The following is a 13,230-nucleotide window of genomic DNA, read 5'->3' on the forward strand; positions in this document are numbered from 1 at the left end:
AAATGTGAGAAAGTAGCAAGAATGTCAGCATCTTTGTATTGTAAATGGGCAGCATCATCATATATTGATTCGATATGTACTTTATTTTGTTTAACCTTTAAATAGTTAGCAAGAATTTTCCCGGCTTTGTTCCTACCACCATAAAACTTGGCACTTGATTTAAGCAGATACAGAGAAGCATCTTCAGTAGATTTTTCATTAAATTTAATTTTGGCAGCAACCAGAGATGTCAGACTATCCGGGGAGTGTGAAGTAAAATAGGCGTGTTCCAGTCGTTTAATGTCATGGAGAAGGGTTTTGGTAAATTGGCGGGCAGATTTACGTTTTTTAGCAACAAAATTAATAATAAAATCGCGAGCAGCTGCTTTAAAGGTATCCCAAAGAGTGTGTTTCGAAATGGGTGGGATATCATTAAAAAGGAAAAACTCATAAAAAAAGGCAGAAAAAGAAGCAGAAAAGTGAGGATCCAGAAGGAGGGCATTGTTGAAACGCCATCGTTTAGGACCATTCGTTTTGGGTAAAACTTCAAGACTAACCAGTACAGGGGCATGATCGGAAAGCAAAATCGGGCCAATTTCTGCCGCCTGGAGGGTTTGAGTAAGTGCGTGGGAGACAAAAATATAATCAAGACGTGATTGGGACCGATGATGGGGGGAATAAAAAGTGAATTCTTGTAAAGTTGGGTTACATAAACGCCAGGAATCAACAAGCTTGTGTTGCGAAATAGCTTGGGTGAACAATTTGTGCGATTTTGTAGGAATATAAGTGGCATCAGATTTCCTGTCCAGAAAAGGATCAAAAGGGTGGTTACAATCTCCCGCAAGGATGAAATTATCATCCATGAATTGGGTGATGCGTGGAGAGAGGGCAGCCCAAAAAAGGGGTTCACCAGCCGTTGGACCATAGACATTAAGGAGCGAGATTGGAACACCTCTAAGTGATAGTCTGACATGAATCCATCTGCCATTCGTATCTGATTCTTGAGATATGACCGTTAGAGGAAGGGATCTACGACATAAAATGGCAACACCATTACGTTTCCCATCGCCCTGTGAGAAAAAGACGTCACCCACCCAACCTCTTTTAAGTTTGTCAGATTCTATGTCTGTAAGGTGAGTTTCTTGAAGAAACGCAATGTCAATGTTTAATTTAGCTAAATGAGATAAAATGCGCTGGCGCTTAATTGGGGAGTTAATACCCTTAACATTCCATGAAACCAAATTTAAGGACATAGTATACACATGAAAGCCATAAATTGGTCAATCAATGCTTCAAAGAAGTAAGGAAAAATAGAAGAAAAGAAAGTAGAGAAAGAGGAATGAACTATGAAAAAGAGATGAAGATAGACGAAAGGAAACTGAGGAGGATGAAAAAAATATGCTTGAGGATCGAGATCAGAAAGAGGAAAGAGAGCAAGGAGTGACGAGTAAAGAGTAAGAAATAGAAATGGAACGCGAAAGGATGGAGACAGGAGAAAGAAACAGAAATGAAAGAAAGGGAGGAAAGATGAAAAATAACCTGAGGAGAAAAAAACCATAATCGCAAAGCATAACAGGAATGCATTGAGGAAGTAAGGGGAGATGAAGAGGAACAAAAAACAAAAAAAGGACAAAAACCATGAAGAGAACATACCTACGAAGGGGAAGTACGAGAAGAAGTTGAGGGGGGGAGGAGCCAGGTAGGTAAGACAACACAACTGAGGGCAACCGGGCATGGAACCTGGGAGATGTCATCATACGATGAGGAGTTCCTGTGGGAACAAAGACGAGGTAAAACTGAGACGATAATACAAAGAGCATGAACAAGAAACAAAGATAAAGGAACGAAACTTAACAAACGAGATCATAATATGGAAAAGGAATGAAATGAGCAAACAATCAGAAAATTACAACAAGTGGAAAACAGAGTAGTAGAACGCAATATGAGAACAAGAATTTGGCAACATGACCAAAAAGTCAGCCAAAAACATGAGATGAACAACAACACATCAGTGAGAGAGCTGGAATCTCCAAACAGGCTTGTGATACGAAAAGTCAGCCAGGTGAGGATGATGAAGGACCAGATGTATCCATGGTAGAAGTACGATGCGCATTAATGAAGCTCTGCAGTCTTACAGGATCCTCATAAGTGGTAGTCTTGTTGTTGTAAGTGACCTTAAACAGACATGGATGATACAATCCATATCGAGCACCCATGGCACGAAGGACCTCTCTCATGTCGAGGAAAGCTTTCCTACGATTAGCAGTTGCTTTGGCATAATCCTGGGCGAAGAACAATGGAGAATCAAGCCAAGACAGTTTGGGAAGAGCCTTGGCAGCCGCTAAAACTTTCAAGAGGTCAGTATACTCTAGGAAATAAAGGATAACACCTCTTGGCCTTTGTGATATGGAGAGGGATGTAGGCAAACGGCCTAGACGATGCGCACGTTGGATGTTGAGAGAGGTATCCTGTGGCAGATGTAGCAGTTTGGGAAGGAAGGACTTGAAGAAGGCAGGCGGGTCGGACCCTTCGAGACCTTCCGCCAGGCCATAAATGCGAAGATTATTACGCCTGCCTCTATTTTCCAACTCCTCCACCTGCTTTTGAAGAGCTCCTACCTGTGAAGACAAGTGTGTAACTTTAGTGTGGGATTCTTGAAAGGATGCGACAGATTGCTCCACCGTAGAGACTCTCGTTTCAATTTGAGACCAATTATCTGTGAGAACTTGGAGTTTAGTGTTAGTTTCCTCCATAAAAGGGCGCAAAGTTCCAATTTCTTCAAGGAAAGGACGAAAAGACCGGATTTCTTCCAATAATAGCTCCATGGATACAGGTGACGATGATTTGGGTGGGGACGGAGGGTGCTTTTTCAGCCGTTTAGCAGTTACTTTTCCTGAGGGCTTAGGAGAGAGTGGTTCCATGGGTGCTTCCGAGTCTGAAAGAGGAAGAGAGTCTTCTAGTTGGGATAAAGCCGTAAAGACGTTAGAATTCTTAACAAAAGCCACCTTTGTATTCGCCTTAGAGGAAAAGCGAGACATTTGTTGTTGTGTTCCCATGGAAAAAAGCCAAGAGCGAAGAATGGAGGTCAAATGGTAATAGTAATAAACACACTGAACGCAACCTCAAGTAAGAGGGCGCAAGGCTGAGGGAAACAAAGATGGAGCTCAGACAACTATAACCCATGCACGTGGTAACGAGAAAATGCAGTGAAGACACATGTGCGCATATGGGGCGCGCAATGCAAGAGGGGGGCACGTGCAGTGAATTTTGAGAAAAATTGAGAGTAGGTCTGGAGCTCAAGAATAATTGTAGTACAAATGGAGCTCAGCAGGAATGAAGATAATGGCCAATCTGCACAGTTGATAGGTAGTATATATCACCAGTTCGCCATTGAAGGTAATGATGGGCAGAATGAAGCCTCTGCAACTATGAAAGAAGTCCTACAATTGCATATTAGCTGGTGAGGACATTAAGCATTCTACTGTTCCTGCTGGTTACAAGGCGAAAAATGAAGAGAAAAAATCGTCCCATAAATAGCCATAAAATAAATGAGTCCATGAGAGGCAATCATGTGGAGAATACCGCTATACACGTAGTAATATTCCAAAGCGGTCAAAATGGCGGCCGCGCTGTGTGAGGAAGCGTTAAACAGCAGGCGTGTGGCTAAAGGCAGAGAAGACATAAAGCGCGGTCTCTGAGAAGGGTGTAGAGTGGTCCTGAGGCATAGCGGCAAAAATGCTGACACGGGGCAGAGAGCTCAAACGCCGTTATCAGGGGACTGCTCCGTGACTCGAGCCGCAAGATGGCGGCTACGGACACCGGAGCGTCCCTAAGAGCGTAGCGGTAAAATACCTCTGCTTCCGTCGCCGGGGAAAAGTCCTCATGGGAGCCGCTGCATTGCGGAGGTGTTCCGACGCGAGGAGATGGTCGAAAAACAGGAACTGTGTTCTCCGAAGGGGAATTCTCCCGGTGACCTGCCGGAGCCTCACTCAGGCTCTGCCATTACCCGTGGTGCCAAGCCACGCCCCCGTTTTAACAACTTCTTAAGAAATGCATTAGTTAATGTACAAGCGTATGCATTTTAGTGGTATGTGTACAAGGGAGATGGCTTGAAAACACCAGTACTCCTATGGAGTGCTTGAAAACAAAGAAAACATAGCTGCGCAAACCAGGAGCAGTGTAAGGGGACATGTACTGGTCCATATGCTATGGGAGGGTTATTCACAAGAAGGGGCATGACTCCCGCATACCATGATGAATGGCATCAAAGAAAATGAGAGCCACCCTGAAGTATAGGAGATGGGCGGCCTATAAACCCACAGAGAGAACACAACATGTCTCATTGAGACAGCCCTTGCGCAGTCTAGCCGAGCAGAGTATGCACTATCTAGACAAGACTTAAAAGCAATAGATTTTGCACAGACAAGACCTAATGGCTGTGCGAATGCTTGTTGTGTTTAGAAACGGCGAGATGAAGTGATTTATCCGTAATCACAAACTGTTGAGGCCGAGGCTAGGGAGATGGTATGGCGTCCTTTTTATTTATTTATTTTATTATTTATTTATTTTTGCCATTTATTAAGCGCGAACGAATACCCGCAGGCGTTGCAGCGCTAGACTATTCACGTAACTTTCCCCAAGGTGTTTTGGGCGAGGATGTGGCGTAAGGGGCAGAGCTTCTGACTATGGAGCTGGTAAACTGTGTTCAAGGTTCGGCATCAGCATAACATCTTTGATTTTGGTCAAATCACTTAATCTCGCCGTGCCTACAAAAATAAATGTGTTCTTGTATAAAGTAACTTGTGTTAATGTAAAGCACTCCAATACCTTTGGGTGGTGTTGGTGCTATATAAAACCGCACACACACAAACATTGAAAAACTGAGTCCGTGGAGGAGGGGATCTGTGCAATGGAGTTCAGAGGGTCAAGCAGCAATGGGCGGGAGGTGAAGAGGATACCAACAGCAAATGCAGGCAGCCACTAGGAGATGAAGTGGTTTGCCCGTAATCACAAAATGTCGAACTGAGGCAGAGGCGAAGGAGACAATGTTGTGTCCTCTTGTGAGAGGAAGTGGCATAAGGGCTAGAGCTTCCATCTATGGATCTTGGAAACTGGTTTTGCATGATTCTGGACAAATCACTCAATTTGTCTGTGCCTTCAAAAGTGTCCTCATGTAATGTAACTGGCACTTCAATACCTTTGGGTGGTGTTTGGCTCTGTACAAAACTGTACAAAAAGAAGTAACATGCTTATGTAATGCGCTCCAATACCTTTGGGTGGTGTTAGCCCTACATAAAACTTCACAATAAAAACAAATGTATAAAGTAGAGTTGGGGGAGGAGGAGATATGTGCAACAAGAGTTCAGTTTGGGCAAGCAGCAACGGTGGGAGGTTGACGAGCAACCGACAGCAAATGCTGGCTACCATGGGTAGATTAATTGATTTACCTCAGTTTACAGTGTCCGCATGAAAAGTAACTAGTGTTAATGTAAAATGCTCCAGTACCTTTGTGTGGTGTTGGCGCTATATAAAACTGAATAAAAAAGTAATTGGTGCTAGTGTAGAGTGCTCCAATACCTTCGGGTGGTGTTGGCGCTAAAGAAAACTGCACACAAAGATATGAAAAGCCGAGTCGGGGAGGAGGGGATTTGTGCAATGGAGTTCAGACGGGCAAGCAGCTACAGGTGGGAGGAGGACAGGCAACCAACAGCAAATGCGGGCTGCCACAGGGCGATTAAGTTATTTGGAACTGAAGCCCAAGCTAGGGAGATGATGTGGTATCCTCTCCCGAAAGGATGTGGCAAAAGGGCCACTGTTGCTGGGAAACCAGGTTTGAGTTTCGTCGTCAGCTTAACATCCTTGATTCTAGGCAAATCACTTAATCTCCTTATGCATACAAAAATGAATGTGTCTTTGTGTAAAAGAACTGGTGCTAATGTAAAGTGCTCCAATACCTACAGGTGGAGGTGGCGCTATATAAAACTGCACACTAAAAAGTAACTGGTGCTAATGATAAGTGCTCCACTGCCCTCTGCATGTGTTGGCGCTATATCAAACTGCACAAATAAAACTGAAAGAATAACTGTGTTAGGCTGGTTTACAGCAGTGAAAATTAGGAAATGCATTGCATCAACAACCACATTAAAATGATTACTTTAGCCATGGACACTGAGGGGCAGGCAGACCTTGATGACATCAAGACTCAGCCTGGCACCTTTGAAGATAATTCAAGTTAAACAATAATGGCTCAAGGAAATATGTCACCGGTGAATGGAGAAAAAGTAAGAAAGTGTCCAGACGGGAGAAACTTGAAGAAATAGTGTCCCACCACATGAAATGAGAAGCAACAAGGTGAGACACAAACTGTTCAATCTCAGGAGAAACCTGGCTATGCAATTACAGCAGAAGACACAGATACTTTAGAAGCTCTCACATGCCTTGTGATAATGCATACCTGATTCACATAAGGTCTGATTTTCCGGCTATAAACACAATTGCCAAACAACCACATATGATGTAAACATGCACACACCTGGTACCCACATGCACAGAAAATAAACAGAGTCTACACGTGTGCCAAGTGATATCAACCGTGCACACATGCTCCAATCAGCACATCAGCAATACACTATCAGGACATTAAAAGGCAAGACACCACAACTCACTAGAATGAAACAGGCTATAATGGGAGGTTTAAAGCATGGACGGGGTCGGGGGTGATTTGAGGACAGAGCAAGCACCAGGAGGTGCGAGGGAGCAAGCAGAGACAGAAGGGAGGAGGCCGGGGAAACAGAAATCAGCAACAAAGGGCAACGCAGTGATGGGGGAGATGGTGATTTGTGGATGGGCAAGCACTGGGAGGTGCTGGGAACAAAAAGAGAAGGAAGGGAGGAGGTGGGGAAATGAAAAGCAGCAATGATGGGAAAATCAGGGACAGTGTGCTCTGTGGACATGGGGTGAGGGCCAGGTGGGAGGAGACTGAGCTAGTAAAAGCACAAGCACTGTGTAGAGTACTGAAAAAGAAAGCAAAAGTAGGTCCTAACATGGTCATAAAACTGGGAGTAGTGGATGTTTACAAGTACTTTGTCCATACTCTGGGGGAGGGCTAAACACAAGAAGAGGCATGACCATGCATGCCAGGGACAAATACGACAAAGAATATAAGACAGATGATGGAGCAAGCGAATGGAAAGCCTGTGGGTGGGCTGAAGCCTACAAATTAAACACAACATGTCTCTACAAGACAGCACATGTGCTGTCTAGCCAAGACCTAAGAAGGAAAGTCCACTGTAAACTGGCACCCTGCTTCAAAATCCCAGTATACAAGAAAAAACACGTGGGTGGAACATCTTTCTCTGTTCAAGTAGACAAACTTTGGAATTCATTCTCCCTAAACATAGGATCTGCTGACAACCATCCCAGCTCCAGATAATTAGTCAAAGATTTTCTCTACATGACCATAATACCCACAAGACAACAATGTACTGCAATAGTATGTACAAGACATGAAAACTAAACATTTACAACTGTAATTTAAAAAAAGATATATATTTTAAACTCTACTGTATGTGTATATATTCCATGTATGTATATTTACATTTTTTTAATGTATATTTATGTCTATGCATACACACATTGTTATGGGTATGCACATATGTGGAGATATTTAGATCTATACTTTGTATAGAAATGGATGATGTTGTTTATATACTTCTCTCTATGCACATGGGATTGTGCTTCCTTGTATAAGGAGTTACATAAATGTAGAAGAAAAAGAAAAAAGAACTAATATCGCACAGACTATGTATATTTATGCAGTACGTACATGCAAATGTCTAACCATGTAAGTATAGGTACATGTATGCACGTATGGGTGTAAATAAAAGGGGATTTGTGCCTTGGCTATAAACTGTAATGCATATAATGTGTTTGTGTATATGTATGTATGTATACATATCGGTATATACTTAGAGCTGTGGGTTTGTCTCTATACATGTATATATTAATTTTACTTGTTGTGAAAAATATGTATATATTCTCCCTTTCAGCCTTTGCCTGTACCTCCACTTTTTGACTCGTCCCAAGCCTTTCTGTATTCTATGGACTTTCAAAGCCCTTACCAAACTCTTGCCTCCTTTTTTCAATTCATCCAAATAACAGGTGCCCATGTCCACCCCTCCAAGTAACACCTCACATTTTTCCCTTACTAATCCATTTCAAGCAATCTACACCGTTCAAAACAACACAGTAAATGCATGAGATTCTAAGAGCAAAAACTGAAGACACTTACCACAGCAATCTACAACTAAATAAAAAAGCATGTGTCCTAATCTGCTACCTTTTTACCTTTAACATTGGGTACAGAGTAGGTGCTACTCACTGCAAAATGCTTCAACATCTTATAAGGGTTAGTAAGTGCTAAATAAAAATTACAATCTTCACATGCAAATTATACTATTTCTTTTCACAGTCTTGCATCCTCAAATTGCATGCTGTATCAAAAAGAATGCTTTATTTTTATAAATCAAGCACAAAAACTGACCTTTACTTAAAACCTCTAATTGCTGCCTCTTCTGTTGTCTTTCAAACAACCCTCTCCTTTCCTTCCATCCTCTGCATGCCTTCTCCCTTTGAGCACAACCTTCTCAAAGTCACATGCATATTTGCCTTATTCTATGATTTTATTGCTAAACATTGCTCACAACTCATTTAAGATCACAGCCACTCCATATTTGCAAGTCATACCTCTGCAACCTAACAATACCTAATCTCCTCAAGTTCCTCTACTAACCCCACCAACCATCTGCCTAAATTCACATACCCATTCCCTACTAGTGATGTCAACTAACTCCTATATATTTAATTTACCGCAAGAAGCCAAGGTAAATGGTTTGGTTAAATGCACAAGACTAATCCTAATAACCAACAATAACCAATAACACTGGAGTAACCACTAACCTTTGGTGCTGCCCAGTGTAAAGCATTTGAACGCCTAATCTGTAGTAGTTAGCACTGTATAAATGCAATTACAGATGTAATAATCTATATAAAGCCACTGTTTCTTAACTTCCTTTTCTCAGAGAGGCAATGCTTCATGGAAAATGTTTATGTTTTGCCTCTATTTTATTTAGATTTCTTCAATTTCTTGTTTTTGCATTTTACATTCACTTGTGTAACAGTCTGTCAGGGCTGGCTTAAGCCGTTAGGGACAGATGGAGTGGCGTAGCATAAAGAACTTTGTGGAAAGGACTTAGCTGACTGTATGCATTCTCAGTTTCTCTCTAGCACCCTCTACATTAAAATGTTGTGTACAACATAACAAAGGAGAAGCACTCTGTATATGTAGTCTAAAAAGAATCAATATTCATATCACCATAACAAATTATAAAGATACACCAAAAATACATTCATAATGCAGGAATCCTAATAAGTAAAGAAATCAATCAACAGAGTTGGTTCATTATCGTCTGAAAATGCAATCCAGAATGCATAGAAATCCAAATAATTGCTCAAGATATCATGGACAAATATATGGATATGTTTAAAAGTTTGTTCTTTATTTTCACCTTGAACAGCACATATTGGACATGGACACAGAAGGTGCCCGTAACCATGAATTGATGGTAAATATAATGGAACAGAGAGGTTATGATCTTAAGTTGTTAGAAAATACCTAAACACAGGTTAAAACCATTCAGAGAAAAGATCTTAGGAACAAAAAGGATACAAGAAAGAAGAGTAGATGGTTGGCCTTTATTACCACTTACAATACTTCCAGCCACCAGGTATGGCAGTTACTTAACAGGCAGTAGGGGCTTCTATTTGGAGTCCCAGGACTGGAAACTTTATTAACTAACAAACCTATGGTCCCCTATAGAAGGGGATGTACCACCAAAGATATAGTTAGCCCAAGCTATTTGCTTCTATGTAAGGTCAAGAAAACTAACTGGCTACCACAAAAACCATTGGGCTTTTACACCTGAACAATTTGCTCAATGTTTCGATTTAGTATTAATAAAACTACCACCTTTAAGTATAACACCACTCTAAGCTACAAGATCACTGCATTTATAAACTGTCTGACAACATTTGTGATTTCTGTTATTATCTGCAGTTGAGATAAGATCTATATAGGTAGCAGTACTAGAGAATTGAGATTCACGATAGCAGAGCACGTAACAGCTGGCCGTAACAAGGATCCATCGTATCCATTGACATCGCATTACTGCAAAGACTTACATTTTGCTTTCATGGGATTGATGTAGTCCCGCAAGATGCACAGGTTGGCAACAGCGAATGTCTACTCAGACAACGTGAAGCAAAGTGGATTTTTTGGTAAAGGGTGATCCAGCGGCCTATAGAAAATATATCATAAACTACACTACCCAACTTCATAACCTATAAACAAAATTCTATACTAAATATGGACCCATTTATAAACCTGACATATTTTGGGCCTACTGAATCAGGTGGTCAAATTAAATCTATATATACATTATCTACAAGCTATATATATTTTTATACTTCTGCGGAAAGAATATTGTCATTAGAATAAAACTATACCATTTAAATGACCACCATTGGCGACGTGATCTAGCTAATAGTAACCTACACTTCTGAATAACCAAGACCAGCTTGTTTGTCAAAAGTAAGATTTTATTTACTAAATTATGGTATATAAGTTAATAGTTTTATAAATGAATTTTATTTGCAATAAAGCAAGCATGATTGTAAAGAAATATGAGAAAAATACAATTTAAGCAAGTAAATCAAATTTAAAGTGAATATTTAAAATTTAGCATTTCTAAAATCTAATTCCCTAACTGAGCTAAATAGATAGAAATTAAAGTAAAGTTCTTTGAGGATTCTTACGTGCTCCACGCAAAGTCCAACAGCACATCACCCTCATCGGAAAGTCAGAAAGCAGCAGCCAGCCCATCCCTAAGGGCATGACTTTTTATACCTTTCTATGCTAACTAAACTACGCAAAGGAAAGTTTTCAGAAATCTTCGACGTCCCATTGGCTGAGAGTGACAAGTGACATGTCACCCAGTTTTCAAAAAGTTCCACTAAATCATATTTCATAGAGACCATTGTCCCTTCCACGTGAAGCCAGAAGCTTCCTCATATTGCAACAAATGTATAAAGTCATTCTCGCAGCGTCCATTGACTTTCATTATACTTCCGCGGATGCCAAGTTAAGGACTGACAAAATGTTCTTTTTCGACCTTGGCCATGTCCGACAGAATGATGACAGCACATTAGTTTTTTGCTTTGTGAACGCAGCTTTTGACGAATAATTTATTTCAGAATGGGCGTCTCGTGACTTTCTGCAGAATTACATGTCAGCTCTTTTCTGCGGCTCAAGTGACTAGGCCCAAAAGCAGGCAACTTATGATTTCTAATATAAAACAAACACAAGAAAAGTATTAATGTAAGAAAAAATGTAGATTCTGTATCCACCCCAAGTTTTACTAATTAATTAACCCACCCGATTAATCAAAATGTTACCTAGCCATTGCAAACAAATAAAGCAGCGTTTATATCTACCAGTCTCCGTTATTCCATGAGACCCATATGCACCTAGAATAGTAGAAATGACATCACACAGACAAGGAAAAGCAAAACAAGCACATGCTTATTTTAAGTTTGCAGCAGTTAGTAATGACAAAAACGAAAACAATAAATTATTTTATTATTTTGCACGAACAAAAAGATGCAACAATTATGCACGTTTATGAGCACACATGTTAGTCCCCCCATGTGTAAAGTTTAATCTAAGTTGTATTAGCACGACATATCACAAATCATTAATATTATTATTCATGTTATGGAAATGTGACTTTGCGAGTTTAAACAAAATTTTGTTTTCTATCTCGCTCCATCAACTCCCTCATCTGGTGATTAACAAATCACCACACCAGCACTCAAAATTTTGGTAAATTAAATTTTTAAGAAATCGATTCAAATTCATTTGTATCAGTAAACCTAAAAGTCTGTTTCTGCATAATCTTTGCAATTAACATGACGCTCTCTATGTAACTCCTGTAATTCAATCTCCCTTTCTTCTTCTTTTCTGAGTTTATAAATTCTTTTCTTTTCTTTCAACTGTTTCTTTCTTTTATGTAACAAACAACCTAATTTGGTCAAAATAAAAATGAATACTATTATAATCAAAGGTGCCAGAATCTTGCCAAGAATTGAACTTCCAATATTATGAAACCAGTTTTTAATTGCTTGAAACCTTTTTGAAAGTTTCCCTGTAAAATCTTCTTCTTCTAAAGGAATTATCTCTGAATGCATTTGTGTAATATTCTTAATATACATTTCAATATTCTTACTTTCATCAGGTATATATGTACAGCAATGTTGAACATGTAAAATGCCACAGACTCCTCCCTCTTTTGCTAGGAGTATGTCTAAAGCAAGACGGTCTTGAATTACCATAGATCTAATTGCAATAACTTCAACATTCACTAATTGAAATCCATCAGCTGTGTCAGTTGATAATCTATCAACTATAGTGGACAATTTTCTGATTCTCCCTGCATTTAGGGTTATACCAACAAAAGGTATTACGGCTTGAAAAATATCTCCCAGAACTTCAGTAAAAGTTTCTCTTTTAGCTCTATTTACATAATTATGAATTTTAAACAATCCTTCTGAATCTCTGTCAACATGAAACACTTTAGGAAAAACAATTCCCACATAACAAGTTCCATACCAGTGGTCTGGAAGGTTGTAGTAGGCTTTGTCACCACAAACAAAATAAATCCCAGGAAAGATAGGATCTTTTCCACCTTTAAATCCCCAACCTCCCAGAATCTGATAAGTATCTTCACAGTTACTTGCACCTACAAAGTAATTATCAAAAAGTGTGTTATCTCTTCTAATGCAAAGCTTTCCACTAACAGGTTTGTCTATGTGAATTGCAATATTTTCAAGCATTTTGCCATTTAATTTCTCATCCTCTTTCTGCCAGAAGGCTGACTTAGTCTGTTTGACTAATTCATTCCTCTTATAAATTGCTCTTCTCTCCTCAACCATGTTCAAAAATTTCTTTCCTTCAGCACTTAATTTACATGTTAGATTATTCTTGTAAGCATACTCATAAGTGAGTTCATTAGTAACAAGGAAAAATTCTCTCATTTGTTTTGCTTTCTTATGCTTATTTAAAGCGTTATCAATCTTAATATTAGCAAAAATTTCATCATAATTTGAATAGTAATATTCTAAACATCCAGTTTGATA

The sequence above is a fragment of the Lissotriton helveticus genome, chromosome 10, assembly GCF_964261635.1.
Source record: "Lissotriton helveticus chromosome 10, aLisHel1.1, whole genome shotgun sequence".
NCBI classification, from domain to species: domain Eukaryota; kingdom Metazoa; phylum Chordata; class Amphibia; order Caudata; family Salamandridae; genus Lissotriton; species Lissotriton helveticus.